General features: G+C 41.4%; 2 long non-coding RNA genes across 2 annotated transcripts in view; both read right to left on the bottom strand.

Moving 5' to 3' along the window:
• The window catches only part of LOC147377097 (uncharacterized), a 31,153-nt gene extending 12,651 nt beyond the window's left edge, over positions 1 to 18,502 (bottom strand). The window contains exons 1-2 of the long non-coding RNA XR_015161333.1: positions 18,373 to 18,502; positions 17,938 to 17,994 (exon numbers count right to left, since the gene is read on the bottom strand). This is a non-coding gene — a long non-coding RNA (uncharacterized LOC147377097). The remainder of the gene's footprint in view (positions 1 to 17,937; positions 17,995 to 18,372) is intronic.
• The window catches only part of LOC147377096 (uncharacterized), an 88,683-nt gene that overhangs the window by 60,362 nt on the left and 5,579 nt on the right, over positions 1 to 22,742 (bottom strand). The window lies entirely within an intron of this gene.

Genomic DNA, 22,742 nt, shown 5'->3' with positions numbered 1-22,742 from the left:
CTAGATGTTTAGTGTATGTATGCTTATTCACTGAATCAGAGCGTGGGCAGCTACAGAGCTGCCCTGAAGTGCACTTGAGCGAAGCCATAGCTCTGGATGCCTCACAGCACAGCCCTCTGGGAACGCGTCCTCTGAATCAGTAATACTCTGTCCTGAGAAGATGGGGCAACTGCTTCTGGTGGTATTGAGTTCTGCTTGAGACGCCGCCTGAAAAAGAGAGCTGCTATTTCTGAAAATATCTCAGAAAAGGGAAAGTTAAAGCACCAGGTTGGCCTTCCTCTTTGGATGAGAAATATATTACACCAGCCAATGAAAAACTGACTAGGATCTGGCTGACCTAGTTTCAGGCCCAACTCCTTCCCTCACTGACTGTGTGAAGGTGGACGCATCTGCGAACCTCGTTCTCTGTAAACAGAATGAACAAACACTTGGGTTGGATGAGCCCGAAGCTCTCTTTTAACTTTGTGATTTAGTACAGCCCAACGGCAAATGAAATGCTTTTAGGCTTCATGGCCTGTGTCTTCCCTGAAGCAATTTACCAGCTATTCCTGCTATGTTTCCATTTGTCACCGTGTTAAAAATTGTTTGTAATGACTTTTACTTCTTGTATAGTGCTCATGTTCTCAGTTTGCCCTCACCCACACCTCACCCTAGATTAAAGGACGCTTTATACCCTCTTCTGCAGACTGCAGCTTCTGTCGTTCGCTTGCCTTTTGACTTTTGCCAGTGGAAAGCGCTGGCCGAGATCAGGTGGGCAGGAGAAGGGAAAGGCCATGGCTCATCCAAGTGAGCTAAGTCGTTTCAGTCGTGTCAAGACTGTTGGTGACCCTATGAACTGTAGAGTCCTAGGCTCCTCTGTCCATGGAATTCTCCAGGCAAGAATACTGGAGTGGGTTGCCATGTCCTTCTCCAGGGGAATCTTCCCAACCCAGGAATAAAATCCACATCTCCTACCTTGCAGGCGGATTCATTACCACTGAGCCACTGGTGAAACCCAAAGACCAGTTATTTCTTCCCTATTTTTTCTCTGCTATACTTGTTTTCTAAGGATCTTAAAACAAATTACCACAAACTGCGTGGCTTAAAACATTGGAAATATATTCCCCTCTCACAATTCTGGAGGCCAGATGTCTGAAATCAAGGTGTCAGCAGGGTTGATTCTTCCTGAGGCTCTTGGGGAGAACGCCTTTCATGCATTTCTCCTCACTTCTGGTGGTTCCTGGCAATCCTTGGTGCTCATTTCTTGGCTTGTTGATACATCACTACAATCTCCACCTCCATTTCCCCAAGGCTCTTTCCTTTGCGTGTTTCTATGTTTCAAGTCTCCCTCTCTAATCTTTAATAAGGACATTGGTCATTAGTGTCTGCCTAAATCCAAAATGATCTTTTCTTGAGATATTTGAAAACATTTGCCAAGACCCTATTTCCAAACTGCCTGAAGAACTATGGACAGAAGCTTGTAACACTGTACAAGACATAATGACCAAAAACATCTCAAAGAAAAAGAAATGCAAGAACGCAAAATGGTTATCTGAGGAAGCCTTACAAATAGCTGAGGAAAAAAGAGAAGTGAAAGGCAAAGGAAAAAGGGAAAGATATACCCAACTGAATGAAGAGTTCCAAAAATAGCAAAGAGAGATAAAAAAGCCTTCTTAAATGAACAATGCAAAGAAATAGAGGGAAACAATAGAATGGGAAAGACTAGAGATCTCTTTAAGAAAATCAGATATACAAAGGGAATATTTGATGCAAAGATAAGCACAATAAAGGACAGAAATGGCAAGGACCTAACAGAAGCAGCAGAGATTAAGAATAGGTGGCAAGACTACACAGAAGATCTGTACAAAAAAGGCCTTAATGACCCAGATAACCACAATGGTGTGGTCACTCACCTAGAGCCAGACATCCTGGAGTGTGAAGTCAAGTGGGCCTTAGAAAGCATTACTACGAACAAAGCTAGTGGATGTGATGAAATTCCAGCTCAGCTATTTCAAATCCTAAAAGATGATGCTGTGAAAGTGCTGCACTCAATATGCCAGCAAATTTGGAAAACTCCGCAGTGGCCTCAGGACTGGAAAAGGTCAGTTTTCATTCCAATCCCAAAGAAAGGCAATGCCAAAGAATGCTCAAGCTACCATACAGTTGCACTCACTTCACATGCTAGCACGATTATGATTAAAATCCTTCAAGCTAGGCTTCAGTAGTACATGAATGAAGAACTTCCAGATTTACAAGCTGGATTTAGAAAACACAGAGAAACCAGTGATCAAATTGTCAACATTTGTTTGATCATATAAAAAGCAAGAGAATTCCAGATAAACATCTGCTTCATTGATTACCCAAAACCTTTGTCTGTGTGGATCACAACAATCTGTGGAAAATTCTTAAAGAGATGGGCATACCAGAGTGCCTTATCTGCCTCCTGAGAAAACCAGTGTGCAGGTCAAGAAGCAACAGTTAGAACTGGACATGGAATACCTGACTAGTTCAAAATTGGGAAAGTAGTACATCAAGGCTGTATACTGTCACCCTGCTTATTTAAATTCTATGCAGAGTACATCATGAGAAACGCTGGGCTAGAAGAAAGCACAAGCTAGAATCAAGATTTCCAAGAGAAATATCAACAACCTAAGATATGCAGATGATATCACTCCAATGGCAGAAAGTGAAGAGGCACTAAACAGCCTCTTGATGAAAGTGAAAGAGAAGAGTGAAAAAAACTGGCTTAAAGCTCAACATTCAGAAAATGAAGATCATGGTATCTGGTCCCAAGACTTCATGGGAAATAGATGGGGAAAGAGTGGAGACAGTGTCAGACTTTATTTTTGGGGGCTCCAAAATCACTGCAGATGGTGATTGCAGCCATGAAATTACAAGACACTTACTACTTGGAAGGAAAGTTATGACCAACCTAGATAGCATATTAAAAATCAGAGACGTTACTTTGCCAACAAAGGTCCGTCTAGTCAAGGATATGGTTTTTCCAATGGTCATATATGGATGTGAGAGTTGGACTGTGAAGAAAGCTGAGAGCCGAAACATTGATGGTTTTGAACTGTGGTGTTGGAGAAGACTCTTGAGAGTCCCTTGGACTGCAAGGAGATCCAACCAGTCCATCCTAAAGGAGATCAGTCCTGGGTGTTCATTGGAAGGACTGATGCTGAAGCTGAAAGTCCAATTCTTCGGCCACCTCATGTGAAGAGCTGACTCATTGGAAAAGACTCTGATGCTGGGAGGGATTGGGGGCAAGAGGAAGAGGGGATGACAGAGGATGAGATGGCTGGATGGCATCACTGACTTGATGGATGTGAGTGTGAGTGAACTCCGGGAGCTGGTGATGGACAGGGAGGCCTGGCGTGCTGCGATTCATGGGGCTGGAAAGAGTCGGACACGACTGAGCAACTGAACTATACTGAACTGATCTTTGGTTCAGCTGCTTCCAGGGCATTAACTTCCGAGCATATCCTGCTTGTCCTCCTTGCTGGGCTGAAGACAAGTCCTCAGACAGAGTTGTGGATACTTGCAGTAAGCAGCTCTGTCTTGTAGAGATGAATATTAAGTGGATTAGAGGTGGGGCATTAAATAACATCTGCTAAAGAAATTAATATCATTAAAGAAAAAGACAAAACCATAGACTTCCTTTCTATTTATTTGTCAGACTAAGTCAGATTGTATGTATTATCCAAAGGTCTTCCTTCTTCTATCCTTGCCACGGCTGAATGATGAGCAGAGTGTAACTCTCTCACACTATGGACTAGGGTGGCCAAGTGACCTGCATTTGTCCAGTGGAAAGTTAAAATATGTGATGGGAGCACAGACTCTAAACAGCCTAATCTCTGTGTTCATGTCATCTACCTTTACACATATAAGTACACTTTGGGGAACTGACCCTATAGAAATACAGAAGTATACAAATAAATTATGCAAAATGATAGTCTTATAGAATTGATTGTAAAGGTAAAAAAAAAAAAAAAAAAAAATGGAAGGAACCTAAATAGAAGAAAGGGTAAATAAGTTATAGTATATTCTTTTTTCCTGATTCTGATTTTGGCCACACAGTTTGGCATATGGAATCTTAGTTCCCAGTAAGGGATCAAACCCATGGCCCCAGGAGTGGAAGCGCAGAGCCTTAACCACTGGACCACCAGTGAAGTCCCCATATTATAGTATGTTTTCACTGTGAAATCTTATTCAGTATGTCTTTACATGGAAAGATGTGAATGGTATATAAAAAAGGAAAAGGCAATTGCAGGACTGTATAAAAGAAAAACCCCCCAAAATAAAACATATCTCTGGGCACTGCAATTGGGAGAAGCAGAGAAAAGCAAACTGCTGCTGATAGTTTTTTAAATGTCATATATAAAGCACATATAAGATGAAAAATGTAATGAGTGAAAGATAGAAAATAAAAGTGAGAGCTCCTTTCTTTCTTTAACACCAGTTCCCATACCACTGATAACAGTTTCTTGTAACTCATTTCAGAAAAAATATTTTAATATATATATTCACATAATATATGCATCTATTTATCAGTTCTTATAAAAATGTTACACATTGTGCTGCTTGTTCTTCTGCTTTTGATGACACAGAACTACCGTGCTCTTTCCATGAAGGCATTCTTATTCTACCATATTTAATTTAGTTAACTTGTCCCCTTCTTTTGAATGTTAGATGTGTCTAGCCTTTTGGTGTTGCAAAGCAATGTAGCAATAAACATTCTAGAACATATTTTTGCTAAATAATTGCAACTAAATGTATTGGGTAAGTTTCTGGCAGAAGGATTACTAGTGAAAGGGGATGGATATTTTTAATTCTGACAGGTATTGTCAGATTATCCTTCAGAAAGAATGCACCAATGTACATTTCCGCTAATTATTTATGAGACTGCTCATTTTCCCCTCAGGCTTGCAGTACTAGGAGTCATCAAACATTTCTATTTTCCAATCAGATCAGTAAAAAAAAATTATATTGTTGTCATTGTAGTTTCTCTTATTTGCACATATTTAATTATGAGTGGAGTTTAATACCTTGTCACTTGTTTAGTGGATGGTCGTGTGTATTTTTCTATAAACATTAGTTTCTTCTGATCATTTTTCTCCTGGATTAGTCTTTTTTTTTTTTCAAACTTACACATATGAACTCTTTGATAATTGAGGAAATTTAACTTTTTACCATTTGCTTTGCAAATACATTTTTCCAGTTTGCCATTAGTCTTGGTTTATAGCATTTTCCTCCACACAGCTTTTTAAAATGATTATACGATTAAATAATTTTGTTTCTTAACAGCTTTGGATTTTGTTCTTACTTAAAACTGCCTTGCTTATCACAAATTATAAATTCTTCTAAAACTTTAATTTTTATGTTTAAAACATTGATGCAGCTAGAATTTTAGTGAAGCGAAGAATATTTACTTTAACTCTGTAAATATCTACACTGTTTGAGTTTTCTAAAATGAGCATGTGTTTGGTTCAGTAATTTAAATTCCAGTAAAGGAAAAAGGCAAGAAGATAAGCATAATAATCCAGAGGATAAGGATAAGACAGAAAGAGGGCTATTTTAATAGTTTTGGTCAGACACATTCATTTAATACATTGACCACCTATTATTTGCCAGGCCCAGTGCTAGTGCTGAAGACATAATAAGGGCCTAGATTGAAGGTTTGACAATGGTAATGGGAAGGAGGGGAAAGATTGATGAAAGTATTTTAGCTCACAGAAGAATCACCATGGCAACAGGAGCCTGAATCATCACTATGGAGACACAGTGCTTGAAATTATGACTAGAGGGCTACTGTGCCTCTGTTGGTGAGGATTTTGAAAAAGGCAAACAAGTATGTTACAGATGTTTCAAAATGACACTGTTTCATGCTTAGTTGAGGTTACTGCTTTGCTTTTTCCCAGTGCTCTGTTTCAGAGAGGCTAGACACAAAAGAGTTCAAAGACAACATAGATTAAGACAAGCACAAGTTTTTTTGATCATTGCTACTCATGAATGCACCAGCCAGGGAAGAGTGTTATATTCAAAGCCTTGTATTTCCTAACCACTATGACATGTGTTACATATAAAGTGACCTGGCATCCTGGACTTCTGATCTCCAGGCTGCTTAGTTGTTGGAGACGCTGCTCAGACATTTTCTCCTCTGCAGCAACATGAAAGACTTCTGTCCAGTACTTAAAGCCTAAGAGAAACTTATATATGGTTGGGAATGAGGCTTAATTTTAATATGATATTCATCCATGGTTTGATCTATAACAGGCAAATTTGGGCTTGGAATATGGAATGAAGCAGGGCAAAGGCTAATAGAGTTTTGCCAAGAGAACGCAGTGGTCATAGCAAACACCCTCTTCCAACAACACAAGAAAAGACTCTACACATGGACATCACCAGATGGTCAACACCAAAATCAGATTGATTATATTCTTTGCAGCCAAAGATGGAGAAGCTCTATAAAGTCAGCAAAAACAAAACTGGGAGCTGACTGTGGCTCAGATCATGAACTCCTTATTGCCAAATTCAGACTTAAATTGAAGAAAGTAAGAAAAACCACTAGACCATTCAGGTATGACCTAAATGAAATTCCTTATGATTATACAGTGGAAGTGAGAAATAGACTTAAGGGCCTAGATCTGATAGATAGAGTGCCTGATGAACTATGGAATGAGGTTTGTGACATTGTACAGGAGACAGGGATCAAGACCATCCCCATGGAAAAGAAATGCAAAAAGGCAAAATGGCTGTCTGGGGAGGCCTTACAAATAGCTGTGAAAAGAAGAGAAGCGAAGAGCAAAGGAGAAAAGGAAAGATATAAGCATCTGAATGCAGAGTTCCAAAGAATAGCAAGAAGAGATAAGAAAGCCTTCCTCAGCGATCAATGCATAGAAATAGAGGAAAACAACAGAATGGGAAAGACTAGAGATCTCTTCAAGAAAATTAGAGATACCAAGGGAACATTCCATGCAAAGATAGGCTTGATAAAGGACAGAAATGGTATGGACCTAGCAGAAGCAGAAGATATTAAGAAGAGGTGGCAAGAATACACAGAACTGTACAAAAAAGATCTTCATGACCAAGATCATCACGATGGTGTGATCACTGACCTAGAGCCAGACATCCTGGAATGTGATGTCAAGTGGGCCTTAGAAAGCATCACTATGAACAAAGCTAGTGGAGGTGATGGCATTCCAGTTGAGCTATTTCAAATCCTGAAAGATGATGCTGTGAAAGTGCTGCACTCAATATGCCAGCAAATTGGGAAAACTCAGCAGTGGCCACAGGACTGGAAAAGGTCAGTTTTTATTCTAATCCCAAAGAAAGGCAATGCCAAAGAATGTTCAAAGTACCATCAATTGCACTCATCTCACACGCTAGTAAAGTAATGCTCAAAATTCTCCAAGCCAGGCTTCAGGATGTGAACTGTGAACTTCCAGATGTTCAAGCTGGTTTTAGAAAAGGCAGAGGAACCAGAGATCAAATTGTGAACATCTGCTGGATCATTGAAAAAGCAAGAGAGTTCCAGAAAAACATCTATTTCTGCTTTATTGACTACACCAAAGCCTTTGACTATGTGGATCACAATAAACTAGGGGAAATTCTGAAAGAGATGGGGATACCAGACCACCTGACCTGCCTCTTGAGAAACCTATACGCAGGTCAGGAAGCAACAGTTAGAACTGGACATGGAACAGACTGGTTCCAAATAGGAAAAGGAGTACATCAAGGCTGTATATTGTCACCCTGCTTATTTAACTTCTATGCAGAGTACATCATGAGAAATGCTGGGCTAGAAGAAGCACAGCTGGAATCAAGATTGCCGGGAAAAATATCAGTAACCTCAGATATGCAGGTGACACCACCCTTATGGCAGAAAGTGAAGAGGAACTCAAAAGCCTCTTGATGAAAGTGAAAGAGGAGAGTGAAAAAGTTGGCTTAAAGCTCAACATTCAGAAAACAAAGATCATGGCATCTGGTCCCATCACTTCATGGGAAATAGATGGGGAAAGAGTGGAGACAGTGTCAGACTATATTTTTGGGGGCTCCAAAATCACTGCAGATGGTGACTTCAGCCATGAAATTAAAAGACACTTACTCCTTAGAAGCAAAGTTATGACCAACCTAGATAGCATATTGAAAAGCAGAGACATTACTTTGCCAACAAAGGTCCGTCTAATCAAGGCTATGGTTTTTCCGGTAATCATGTATGGATGTGAAAGTTGGACTGTGAAGAAGGCTGAGAGCCGAAGAATTGATGGTTTTGAACTGTGGTGTTGGAGAAGACTCTTGAGAGTCCCTTGGACTGCAAGCAGACCCATCCAACCAGTCCATTCTAAAGGAGATCAGTCCTGGGTATTCTTTGGAAGGACTGATGCTAAAGCTGAAACTCCAATACTTTGGCCACCTCATGCGAAGAGTTGACTCATTGGAAAAGACTCTGATGCTGGGAGGGATTGGGGGCAGGAGGAGAAGGGGACGACAGAGGATGAGATGGCTGGATGGCATCACCGACTCAATGGACATGAGTTTGGGTGAAGTCCCGTAGTTGGTGATGGACAGGGAGGCCTGGTGTGTTGCAATTCATGGGGTTGCAAAAAGTCGGACACGACTGAGTGAGTGAACTCAACTGAACTGAGTGACCTATTTGATTACAGCCTATATGTGATAAAATTCACATCAGTGCAGGAGAGGTCAAGTTTATCATCATGCCCAAATAATAATGCCTTTTGCCTATCCTGCCCATCCTGCCCATACCTTCTCACAGAACCTCCAGCCTCACTCTAAGGGGCACTGGGACCTTGGGCAATCTTGGGGTCAGAGGGCTTCATATAGGTTCCAAGGCAGTCCGTGACACCACTGGATTTTTGCCACTACCTAGCTGGATGCTGTTCCTTGCTCTGCCTGTGATCACTGTTCATGCAACCGCTGACCCCTTCCCAAAGTGCTCAGCCTAAAAGAGGTTTTTGCTCTCTTGCCAGTCCATCCTTAGACACTTCCCTGGTCCCCACAGCACAGCTCAAACCAGGTGTGCACTTTAGGTGTGAACTTTTTTTTCTTTTTATTTCTTGAAATTGAAGTATAGTTGACATACAATATTATATTAGTTTCAAGTGTACAACACAGTGATTTGACATTTATATATATTACAAATTGAACACCATGATTAGTTTAGTAACCATCTGTCACCATACAAAATTTTTTACAAAATTATTGATGGTAGTCCCTATGCTATACGTTACATTGCATGACATTTATTTTATAACTGGAAGTTTGTACCTCTTAATCTCATTCCCCTATTTCTCCCGATCCCTCACCTCTCTAGCCTCTAGCAAACACCAGTTCAATCTCTACATCTATGAGTCTGTTTCTGCTGTTTTATTTTTTAGATTCCACATATAAATGAAACCATACAGTATTTGTCTTTGTCTGACTTATTTAGCATAATACCCTCTAGGTCCATCTGTTACTGCAAATGGCAAGATTTCATTCTTTTTTATTGCTCAAGTCATATCCATTGTGTGTGTGTATACCACATCTTCTTTATTCATCTATCAACAACACTTAAGTTACTTCCATATCTTGGCTAACATAAATAGTGCTGCAATGAACATAGGTATGCATATATCTGATATAGGTATTGCTGCACCAGCTTTCCTGTATGGCCTCTTTTTTTCCATCCCTTCACTTTCAAACCATATATATCTTAGATCTGAAGAGAATCTCTTGAGATAGTATATGTATGTATATATATATATATATATATCTTATTTTTTATTCATTCAGCTATCCTATGTCTTTTGATTGAAGCACTCAGTCCATTTATATTCAAAATATTTATAGCTATGTACTTACTGTCATTTTGTTAATTGTTTTCTGATTGCTCCTGTTGTTCTTCTCTGTTTCTTCTTCTCATTATCTCTTCCCTTCTGACTTGATGATTTTCTTTAGTGTTATGTTTGTATTCCTTTCTCTTTATTTTTGGTGCGTCTATTACAGGATTTTGGACTGTGGTTACCATGAGATCCACATATAAACAACCTACGTTACAGTAGTTTATTTTAAGCTGGCAATTGCTTAAGTTCAAGCACATTCTAAAAGCACCATATTTTTACTCTGCCATCACATTTTATGCTTTGACATCACATTTTACATTTTTGTGTGTGTTTCACTTAGTTATAAGTGATTTTACTACTTTTGTCTTAATCATCATACTAGCTTTGTGGGCTTCCCAGGTGGCTCAGTGGTAAAGAATCCACAGGAGAATCTGCAGAAGGTGCAGGAAACACAGGTTTGATCCATGGGTTGGGAAGATCCCCCGGAGAAGGAAATGGCAACCCATTCCAGTATTCTTGCCTGGAAAAAAATCCCATGGACAGAGGAGTCTGGTGGGGTTGCAAAGAGTTGGATATGACTGAGCACACATGCATGAACACTTTAGCTTTGTAGGTAGGTGATCCACTATATGTTTGCTTTTACCTGTAATATATATATATATATTTTCATAATTTTCTTTTCTAAAGTTTTGGCCTTTTCTTTCCATTTAAAGAAGTCCCTTGAATGATTTCTTGTAGAGCTGGTTTAGTAGTGATGAACTCCTTTAGCTTCTGATTGTCTGGGAAACCGTCTCTCATTCAGTGCTGAATGATAACCTTGTGGGGTAGGTTTCTTGATTCTAAGTTTTATTTTTCCCTTTTAGCATTTTGAATTCATTGTGCTAGTCTCTTCGAGTCTGGGAAGTTTCTGCTGAAAAAAAGCAGCTGACTGTCTTATGAGGGTTCTCTTATATGTAACTAGTTGTTTTTCTTGTTCCCAGAAACAAGTTGTTTTGGCCGTTCCCAGTGGCTTGCAGGATCTCAGTTCTCCAACCAGAAACTGAACCTGGGCCATGGCAGTGAAAGCCCAGAATCCTAAGCACTAGGCCACCAGAGAACTCTCTCATGCTGCTTTTAAGATTCTTTATCTTTAACTTCTGACATTTTAATGTGTCTTTGTGTGGAACTCTTTGGGTTCAGCTTATTTAGAACTCTGTGCTTTGGGGACTTGGACATCTGTTTCCTTCACCAGATTAGTTTTTCAGGCATGTCCTTGTCCCTCTCTCTCCTTCTGGGACCCCCACAATATGAATGCTAGTACACTTGATGTTGTCCTATAGATCTCTTAAGTTACCCTCATTAAAAAAAAAAATCCTTTTCTCTTTGTGCAGTTATTGAATGATTCCCACTGTCCAGTGTTCCAGATCACCGGTTCATTCTTCTGTGCCTTCCAATATGCCGTTGATTCTCTAGCATAGTTTTCATTTTAGTTATTGTATTCTTTGGTTCTAATTGGTTCTTTTTTACATTTTTCTGTCTCTTTGTTGACGTTCTCACCAAGTTCATCCATTCTTTTCCCAAGTTCAGTAAGCATCTTTATAACTATTACTATGAACTCTTTATCTGATAAATTGCTTATCTCTGTTTCATTTAGTTCTTTTTTTTTTTTTTTCTGAAGCTTTGTCTGGTTCTTTTGTTTGGAAAGTATTCCTTGGTCTTCTCATTTTGCCTAACTCTCTGTGTTTGTTTCTCTTTATTAGGTATATCAGCTATATCTCCTGATCTTGAAAGAGTGGTCCTATGTTAGAAAGTGTTCTGTGAAGGCTCAGTGGCACAACTCCCTGGTCGTCAGAGTCAAGTGCTCCAGGAATACCCCTTGTGTGGGCTTCATATGCCCTCTTGTTGTGGTTCGCTGTGATTGTTGTGGGTAGGTTGGTGGGCAGGGCTGGTCGCCTGGAGTGGGGACCTCTTTGGAGGCGTGCCTGTGATGGCCAAGGCAGCCCACCAGGTGGGGCAGGATGGGCTTTGGTGGGTGTGAAAAAACTCTAGGATAATCAAAAGTGAAATTTGCTCAATCATGTCTTACTCTTTGTGAACCCATGAACTGTAGCCTACCAGGCTCCTCTGTCCATGGAATTCTCCAGGCAAGAATACTTGAATGGGTAGCCATTCCTTTCTCCAGGGCATCTTCCTGACCCAGGGATCAAACCCAGGTCTCCTCCACTGCAGGCAGATTTTTTATCTTCTGAGCCACCAGTGAAGCCCCTAGGATAACCAAAGGGAAATTTAAATTTGGATACCAGATGAGACTGCTTTTGGGGCCAAGGCCCAGGCTCAGCCTCTTCCATGTGACAGAGGCCAGTTGCCTCCATTCTGGAATGCCCTTAACAAGAGTCAATTCCTAGGAAGGTTGATAAGAAGTCCGGGGTCCCTGAGGAGGAGAAAGGGGTATGGGGCTCTCAAGGAAGAGATACAGGTCTGGAATTCTCAAGGAGGAGGAAAGGACAAACACCTTTTTTTCCCTCTACATTCCTTAGTCTTAGTCACATGAAGCTTTTTTTTTTTTTTTTCTTTAAGCCTGGAACTGATGATTACACAACAAAAAACTGGGTTCAAACTCTGTTCTAAGGAGTATATAACAACAATGTATCCTGCCTAAGGACAGTTTCTCCTTCTTGAAAACTTTCTAACTAATCCTGTTATTTTAGAATGCATATTATGGGAGTTTGACCACTTCCAATTTGCCTTGATTCATGGACCTGACATTCCAGGTTCCTATGCAATATTGCTCTTTACAGCATCGGACCTTGCTTCTATCACCAGTCATATCCACAGCTGGGTATTGTTTTTGCTTTGGCTCCATCCCATCATTCTTTCTGGAGTTATTTCTCCACTGATCCCCAGTAGCATATTGGGCACCTACTGACCTGGGGAGTTCCTCTTTCAGTATCCTATCATTTTGCCTTTTCATACTGTTCATGGGGTTCTCAAGGCAAGAATACTGAAGTGGTTTGCCATTCCCTTCTCCAGTGGACCATATTCTGTCAGACAAGAGATGGCAAGAGTGAATGTCGACATTCTAGGAATCAGTGAACTAAAATGGACTGGAATGGGTGAATTTAACTCCGATGATCATTATATCTACTACTGTGGGCAGGAATCCCTCAGAAGAAATGGAGTAGCCATCGTGGTCAACAAAAGAGTCTGAAATGTAGTACTTGGATGCAATCTCAAAAATGACAGAATGATCTCTGTTTGTTTCCAAGGCAAACTATTCAAATATCACAGTAATCCAAGTCTATGCCTCAACCAGTAACGCTGAAGAAGCTGAAGTTGAATGGTTCTATGAAGACCTATAAGACCTTTTAGAACTAACACCCCAAAACATGTCCTTTTCATTATAGGGGACTGGAATGCAAGTGTAGGAAGTCAAGAAACACCTGGAGTAACAGGCAAATTTGGCCTTGGAATATGGAATGAAGCAGGGCAAAGACTAATAAGAGTTTTGCCAAGAAAATGCACTGGTCATAGCAAACACCATCTTCCAAAAACACAAGAGAAGACTCTACACATGGACATCACCAGATGGTCAACACCAAAATCAGATTGATTATATTCTTTGCAGCCAAAGATGGAGAAGCTCTATATAGTCAATAAAAACAAGACCAGGAGCTGACTGTGGCTCAGATCATGAACTCCTTATTGCCAAATTCAGACTGAAATTGAAGAAAGTAGGGCATACCACTAGACCATTCAGGTGTGACCTAAATCAAATCCCTTATACAGTGGAAGTGAGAAATAGACTTAAGGGCCTAGATCTGATAGATAGAGTGCCTGATGAACTATGGAATGAGGTTCGTGACATTGTACATGAGACAGGGATCAAGACCATCCCCATGGAAAAGAAATGCAAAAAGGCAAAATGGCTGTCTGGGGAGGCCTTACAAATAGCTGTGAAAAGAAGAGAAGCAAAAAGCAAAGGACAAAAGGAAAGATATAAGCATCTGAATGTAGAGTTCCAAAGAATAACAAGAAGAGATAAGAAAGTCTTCCTCAGCGATCAATGCGAAGACATAGAGGAAAACAACAGAATGGGAAAGACTAGAGATCTCTTCAAGAAAATTAGAGATACCAAAGGAACATTTCATGCAAAGATGGCTCGATAAAGGACAGAAATGGTATGGACCTAACAGAAGCAGAAGATATTAAGAAGAGGTGGCAAGAATACACAGAAGAACTGTACAAAAAAAGATCTTCATGACCCAGATAATCACAATGGTGTGATCATCCTGGAATGCGAAGTCAAGTGGGCCTTAGAAAGCATCACTATGAACAAAACTAGTGGAGGTGATGGAATTCCAGTTAAGCTATTTCAAATCCTGAAAGATGATGCTGTGAAAGTACTGCACTCAATATGCCAGAAAACTGGGAAAACTCAGCAGTGGCCACAGGACTGGAAAAGGTCAGTTTTCATTCCAATCCCAAAGAAAGGCAATGCCAAAGAATGCTCAAACTACCACACAATTGCACTCATCTCACACTCTAGTAAAGTAATGCTCAAAATTCTCTAAGCCAGGCTTCAGCAATATGTGAACCGTGAACTTTCAGATGTTCAAGCTGGTTTTAGAAAAGGAAGAGGAACCAGAGATCAAATTGTGAACATCTGCTGGATCACGGAAAAAGCAAGAGAGTTCCAGAAAAACATCTATTTCTGCTTTATTGACTACGCCAAAGCCTTTGACTGTGTGGATCACAATAAACTGTGGAAAATTCTGAAAGAGATGGGAATATCAGACCACCTGACCTGCCTCCTGAGAAATCTGTATGCAGGTCAGGAAGCAACAGTTAGAACTGGACATGAAACAACAGTCTGGTTCCAAATAGGAAAAGGAGTACATCAAGGCTGTATATTGTCACCCTGCTTATTTAACTTATATGCAGAGAACATCATGAGAAATGCTGGACTGGAAGAAACACAAGCTGGAAGCAGATTGCAGGAAGAAATATCAATAACCTCAGATATGCAGATGACACCACCCTTATGGCAGAAAGTGAAGAAAAACTAAACAGCCTCTTGATGAAAGTGAAAGTGGAGAGTGAAAAAGTTGGCTTAAAGCTCAACATTCAGAAAACAAAGATCATGGCATCCGGTCCCATCACTTTATGTGAAATAGATGGGGAAACAGTGGAAACAGTGTCAGACTTTATTTTTTTGGGCTCCAAAATCACTACAGATGGTGATTGCAGCCATGAAATTAAAAGACACTTACTCCTTGGAAGGAAAGTTATGGCCAACCTAGATAGCATATTCAAAATTAGAGACATTACTTTGCCAACAAAGGTCCATCTAGTCAAGGCTATGGTTTTTCCTGTGGTCATGTATGGATGTGAGAGTTGGACTGTGAAGAAGGCTGAGCGCTGAAGAATTGATGCTTTTGAACTGTGGTGTTGGAGGAGACTCTTGAGAGTCCCTTGGACTGCAAGGAGATCCAACCAATCCATTCTGAAGGAGATCAGCCCTGGGATTTCTTTGGAAGGAATGATGCTAAAGCTGAAACTCCAGTACTCTGGCCACCTCATGTGAAGAGTTGACTCATTGAAAAAGACTCTGATGCTGGGAGGGATTGGGGGCAGGAGGAGAAGGGGACGACAGAGGATGAGATGGCTGGATGGCATCACTGATTTGATGGACGTGAGTCTGAGTGAACTCCAGGAGTTGGTGATGGACAGGGAGGCCATGCTGTGATTCATGGGTTTGCAAAGAGTCGGACAGGACTGAGGGACTGAACTGAACTGAACTAATTATGGGAGTGGATCTGGTAAGATCTTTCTATTGCTAGTTCTAATCCTGTCATCTTAAAATGTAAATTATGGGAGTGGGTCTGTTAAGATCTTTACAACCTTCTTTACAACCTTGAGACATTTTTTTGATTTATTGTAATAACCAATTAAAAAAGTATGACTCCCTTGCTTAGACTAGTGATGGGGCCTTCTTCTGATGTCTGTGTCAGAAGCTTTCTCTGTGCCTTTTCATTCTTTAATGAAACTCTGCTCCACAAAAGCTCTTGCATGATCAAGTCTGGTCCCTGGTCCCGAAGCTAAATCTTCTTCAGCGATCACAAATCTGACACTGTTCACCGTAAGCTATCAAACATGTGTCTATTCCTCTTTATAAAGTGATTTTGTAAAATTTATTTCTAATGTGAGCTTAGCAATCATCTTGGAACTTGCTGCCTGTCATTCAGTCAGGTCAGTTTTCAGGTTTACCAGGAGTGTTTGGGGTGCCCAACTCACAGGCTTCTACCCTGGCTGGTGGTGTCTTGCACTGTGAAGCACTTATTAACATTTGGGGGAAAATTATGAGGAATGGCTGCACACTGGAATCACCTGTGAGCTTTGAAAAATACTGGCATCTGTGTTCCATTCCGCAGACATGCTAATCTAATCAATTTGGAGTATGCCTGGGCATGGAGTTGTTTTAAGTTTTCCCAAGTGATTCTAACACCGAAGTTGAGAAACTGCTCTTATTAAAGTTATAATGGGGCAATTAAACAGAAATTATTCTCTAATAGAGCAATCAAAGTTCAGTAATCTTTGGCTATGACAGTTTCCAGAAATGGAGAGTCAGCTCCTTATCTTTCACAGGCTCTGTTCATTGTGAAAGTGAAAGTGAAGTCACTCAGTCATGTCCCACTCTTTGCAACCCCATGGAAAGAGTTGGACATGACTGAGCGACTTCACTTTCACTTTCACTATGAAAAGAGCCTATGAAAGGTAGCTCATGTCTTTCATAGGCTCCCCTGGAATTCCCATAGCAACCAGCTGGATTCCTTTGTCTTGGTCTGATTGATTCCCAGGCATCCCCTAGGATACCGTTGGAAACCACTGGAATAGTCTAGACATTAGACTAATTTTTGTGGTATATTAAGTGCTTGGTAAATGCTTATTAACCTTATTATCTGATCAGAAACTGGCTCTGCTGGGTTTCTGAACACACTCAGTGTTCTCTTTCCATTGGCACATAGGAGCAGAAAAGGCTGGGAAAGATTGAAGGCAAGAGGGGGTGACAGAGGATGAGATGGTTGGATAGCGTCACTGACTAGACATGAGTTTGAACAAACTCAGGGAGATAGTAAAGGTCAGGGAAGCCTGGTGTGCTGCAGTTCATGGGATCATAAAGAGTCGGATACGACTGAGCAACTGAGCAACTGAACAACAGCTCTCGCTGACTGGGGAGTGTGCTGCCTCTATAAGGGCTCCTGGAAAACAAATGCTGAAACTTGACTTTAGCTTTTTGTGTAAAGGGAAAATTCCTCTTCCAATTTTCTCTCAGTAGTGAAAGTAGGTACTAATACAAGTCTTTTGTAAAAGCCAAGGAGTGTAAAGCAAACTTTCAAAAAAGCGAGGGATATCTATATAAGGTACTGATAATAATGGGGTTATTGTAAGGATGAAATAAAGCATCACAAAAATATTCTGCACACTATTTGGCAGATATTAAATTCTCAGTGAAGTTAACTTTAGTATGGTTATTGTGGCAAAGGGGAGAAGTTCATGGATTTGGTGTCAGTCAGACTTGGGTTTCAGTCTTAACTCTGCCACTCTGTGTAACAGAGGGCAACCTAACTTTCCTGAGCCTGTTTTCTCACCCCTGGCATGGGGATGGCAGCAGTTCAAACCTCACTGGGTTACAGCTGGACTAAAGGAGGCAATGTATAACTCCAGCTGGCATCTAGTAGACAGTCAGTCAAGGACAGCTATTATTATCATTATTGACTAGGAGCTGATGAGAAAGCAATTTCACAACAGACTTTTTGCTCACTCTGTTCTTCTGGGCTCATGTTCTCAGGGTTGGGTAACCTCTGCCGGATTCCTGTACTGCTCCGCTTTTTTTTTAAAACCACTGCTGTAAGACCCCTTTGGTCCTCAGCTCTCCGATTGTTCCCAAATGTAGCAATTCAACAATTTATTCCTGTAGGTGACAACATTCCACAGAATCTAGCAATAATTTTGAGCCTATTGCTGTGAGGAACCTTATGGTGGCCCAATGCCACAGTCACTGTCCACCAGTTAAGCCTGAACCCACCAGAGGTCATTGAGCCCCAACATCCTTGGAGGGCATGAGAACTCTCACCTTTGGATGGTCAAGGGGTGTGAGTGCAAAGGCCAGGACTTCCCAGAGCCTCTTAATCTGTAGAGGGAATGCACATAGGTTAGGTGACCACCAGAGCCCCGCTGGTGGCCAGTTGCAGCATCCTAAGTTGCGACTCCAGGATGGGATGCCTGAGGCCCACTGTGCTCGCTCTCAGCTGCAGCATCCCCGGGGAAGGATGAGAGCACACCACCCTCTGGTGGCGGCAGAGCAGACATCAGCCAGGCCAGGCAGTGCAGTGTACCCAGGGCTGTCTCTTCTCTGGAAGGCAGGCTGCCCTGCTCCGGAGACAGTTCTGTGTCCGGACCAGCTCTGAAATCTTGGCTTTTCAGACACAGTTGCTGTGGTGCTGTGGCAGCACTGCCTGGCCTGCAGAAAGATTCCTCTACCCGAAGCCACGTAACAGTCCCCCTATACCTGCTTCCTCCGGGAGGTGGGATCTAAAATCGAGGGGCATGGAGCCCGGGACCTCGGCTTCTCTCCAGCTGCCCTTGGGAGTTGGGTGACAGTGCAGGAGGCTCTCACAGCTGCAGGAGGGCCAGATGTGGGGGACATTCTTTAAACTGTCAGGAAAACAGCAACAGTGTGTGCTGCGTCTGCAGATACGCAAAGAAGGATGGTGATGTTAGGCAAGAGGGTCCCCATCTACCTAAAGGAACCAATCCTGACCCCAAAAACCATTGAGTTAAATTTGAAATTTAAAAAACCTGCCCTCTTCTCCACCAGTGCAGGTTCAGAGAGTTTTACAAGGAATTTTCTCAAACTTTCAAAGATCAAAGAAGCTTCACTCCCCTTTTCAAACATTATTTCAGGGACTAGAAACAGTAGGAAGACTCCCAATTCATGTCATGATGCAATATTTATATCCAAAGACAGTACTCAAAAGTTTTAGATTGATATTACTTATGACCACAGATGCAAAAATCCTAAACAAAATATTCTCAAATACAGCAGTATATTTGAAAAATGCATCACAATCAAAGAGGATTTATCCCAGAAATACAAGAGTGCTTTAGTATTGGATAAAATTCTGAGTGTAATTCACCACACCAAAAATTAAGAGAGAAACACAAAACAATTCCCTGAATGGATGCAGAAATTCATTTATACATTCAGTGATAATCACGGTAAAACTTTCAGCAAACTAGGAGTAGAGGGTATTTTTCTAAGTATACAGCAAACATCATACTTGCTGGTGAAACGTGAGGAGTGCCGTGAAGGCCAGTGCCAGGCCACGATGGCACGAGTGGCGCTACTTCTGCGGTTGTTGTTTAGCTGCTGTGTCATGTGCAACTCTGTTGCAACCCCACGGACTGTAGTCCACCAGACTTCTTTGTCCATGGGATTTTCCTGGCAAAAATACTGGAGTGGGCTGCCATTTTTTCTCCAGGGGATCTTCCCAACCCAGGGATTGAATCTGTGTCTCCTGCACTGGCAGGGCAATTCTCCACCACTGAGCTACCAGGGAAGCTACCATTACTCTGTTAGAGGATCTGCCTTGAGCTGTTCCATATGGCCGTCACTAGCTACAGGTGGATTTTCAAATTTAAATTTAACTGAGTCTCATTAGCCATATTTCAAGTGATAAACAGCCATATGTGGCTACCATATTGGACAACCCAGCTATAGAACGTATCCATCATTGGAAAAGTTCTATTTGCTAGTAGTGATAGTCTAGCCAATATAACAAAACCAAGAAAATGAAATGAGAGGCCTAAGGATTAGAAAGAAAGAAATGTTTCCCCTGTCTGCATACAATGCAGTTGTCTACACAGGACATCTAAGAAAACTATTAGAGCCTGCAGATAAAGTATTAGATTTAACAAGAGTTTAGCAGTGTTACTTGGAAAAGGAAATGGCAACCCACTCCAGTATTCTTGCCTGGAAAATCCCATGGACACAGGATTTCAAACATAATAAAGGAAAAAAGTAACAGACACAAAAGGTATCTTTACAAGAGCATCAACAACTTTTAAAGAAATTAGGCATAAAGCTAACAAAAGATATGCAAGACAGAGCTCCTTGCTTTGGAGAAAGCCCTGGCTCCCAGCAGCCTTGCTGCATCTGACAGGAGTAAAGAGTGTCTGACTCTTTGTGACCCCATGGACTGTAGCCTACCAGGCTCCTCCGTCCATGGGATTTTCCAGGCAAGAGTACTGGAGTGGGTTGCCATTTCTTTCTCCAGGAGATCTTCCCAACCCAGGGATCGAACCCTGGTCCTCCCACATTGCAGGCAGATGCTTTAACCTCTGAGCTACCAGGAAAGCCCTAAAGAGTGGGCTCAGGGCTCCAGCAAGCAGATAGGATGCTCTGTTTGGTACAACTGCAGCTATAACTTCAGTCAGCAAATCACCTCCTGGATTTCAAATAATGAGTCCTGGGCAAAACTTCTAAGATTGACTTATCAGGTTCCATCCCTGGAGTCTGGCTTTTCAGGGCAACAGCAGAGAGCAGTTCATCTTTCTGGTTCAGCACTGTGGCTGTCCCTCCTTCCAGAGGGTGATGAGTGGAGCCTAGTCTCCATCTAGCAATCTCCCTATATTATTAGTAACTCCAGGGACAGTGTTTAAGTCTGGAATCTCCACCTGTTCCCAATGCCAAAGAAGTCTCCAGAGCTCAACCTCCATCACTACACAAAAATATTTTTTAGCATCGTGGAGAAGTTCTTATCTACAAGAAGCCTGGCCAAAGGCTTCAGCCAAGTTTTCCGAATTTCAGTTTGGCTAGCTGCTTACAAAGGTTTGCAGGTATTCTTTTTCAGCCTACACAGTTTAGTAATTTATGTTCTGAAAAAAATATAAAGTGTGAGCCCACAAGTAACTCTGATGTTATGTCCAGGACTGCTGCTGCTGCTGAGTCACTCCAGTCGCGTCCGACTCCATGCGACCTCATAGATGGCAGCCCACCAGGATGCCCCATCCCTGGGAATCTCCAGGCAAGAACATGCCCAGGACTAACTTCATCCTTAATAGAAGCTCTATTTCATTACAGACTGTAGCATTCTTACTATCATAGGATTGAGGGTCTTCACTGTCAGGCTCCCAGAGTGAGAAGAGGCAACATCCTGAGATTCCCTTGAAAGCAAAGGAATACCCCAAGGAGACCTATGGAACTGTGCTCAAGCTTGGCTGCCTCTTTGTGTTCTCAGAAGCTAATTAGTGGTCCAGCTCTGCCATGTAGTGGTCCCTCTTAGTTGAAAGGTAAACCCTATCGCTATTCTCAGTTGACTGTCCTAATTCTAAATCTTCTTTTAGTTGCAACAGTACTTATACTTTTGCTCAAACTCCTTTAACTGGGGAAAGAAAAATCGCTCAGATAATTAAAAAAGAGATTTAAAAAGCTAGACTAAGCTAATATTTATAGTTATTTACATTTTATAATGTACAAGTACTGTACAGTTGACTGGCTTATAATTATCTTCTAGCTACCTTATAGATCATGCCTCTTCTTTCTAGTCCTTAGATGTTTGTTCCTCTATTGTAAGACCCAGTAACTCCAGGGGAAATGCTTTAATCAAGTTAATTACAACCAGGATAGTACCAAAAGACATTGTAAAAACAGTGCTCCCTTTTTAGTACTCTAAGGGATTTCTGAGGTGTCTTTTATCAATATAATCTCTAGATGCCTTCCATTTCTCAGAGTCCTGGAACTTTAATCTCCAAGAGCTCCTGAGAAAAGGAAAGAGAAACTACAGGTAAATCCCTGTAGTACTGTTATGGACTGAATATATGCCTCCCCCCACCCCACTGTGGCTGTATTTAGTTATGAGGCCTCTAAGGAAGTAACTGAGGTTAAAGGAACTCATAAAGGTGAAGCCCTTATCCAACAGATTAGTTTCCTTACAAGCAGAGACACGCATGCACACACACACACACACTTTCTCTCCTCTGCCCCTTTCTTTCTCAATTCTCCTTTTTCCACACACATACTGAGGACAGGCCAAGTGAGGACGTTAGAGAGACGGTGGCTGTCTTTAAGCCAGGTGAGAACCCCCACCTGAAACCAGACTTGCTGGCACCTTAATCATGGACTTCCAGCCTCTATGAGAGACCTGTGAGGAAAATACATGTATATTATTTAAACCACCCAGTCTGTGATGTTGGGTTATAGTAGCCTGAGCAAACTAAGTACCTATGAAACTTCAGAGGATTTTAAGCTGGGGCCTATGGATAGTACTTTGTTTCAATAAAACTTTTAATTGTAAACCTATGTAGCTTATGCATTTAGAAATACTACTCTGAGAAGGGCTCACCAGACACTCACCAGAGGTCCATGGCACAAAACAAAGGTTAGGAACTTTGGTATATTATTCAGCTAGACATAAAATAAATATATGTAGTCAGTGTGACATGCCTCTCAAGTGTCTTCAAATGTAAATTTTTCTAGGATCTGATATATTTTAGTCTGTAACCTTTAACTATGTTAAAATCTGTAGATCAATATAGATGAGGAAGAATATTATATAGAATTTTCTAAAAATTTTATTTTTCTACCAGACACAGATGTTGAGTGTGAGCCTCAATGTTGCATAGTATAACTGTTTATATAGGTATGATATGTGTGTACCATATGTACCAGAGTATACTATGTAATAGGGGCTTCCCAGGTAGTTCAGTGGAAAAGAATCCACTTGCCAATGCAGGAGCCACAGGTGACATGGGTTCGATCCCTGGGTTGTGAAGCTCCTCTGGAGAAGGAAATGGAAAGGACCCACTCCAGTGTTCTTGCCTGGAGAATGCTATGGACATAGAAGCCTGGCAGGCTATAGTCCCTGGAGTTGCAAAGAG

The sequence above is a fragment of the Bos grunniens genome, chromosome 3, assembly GCF_055505025.1.
Source record: "Bos grunniens cultivar Pamir isolate PY7600 chromosome 3, Bosgru_T2T1.0, whole genome shotgun sequence".
NCBI lineage: Eukaryota > Metazoa > Chordata > Mammalia > Artiodactyla > Bovidae > Bos > Bos grunniens.
The sequence above is the reverse complement of the archived record's forward strand: the minus strand, read 5'-3'. Positions and strand labels throughout refer to the sequence as shown.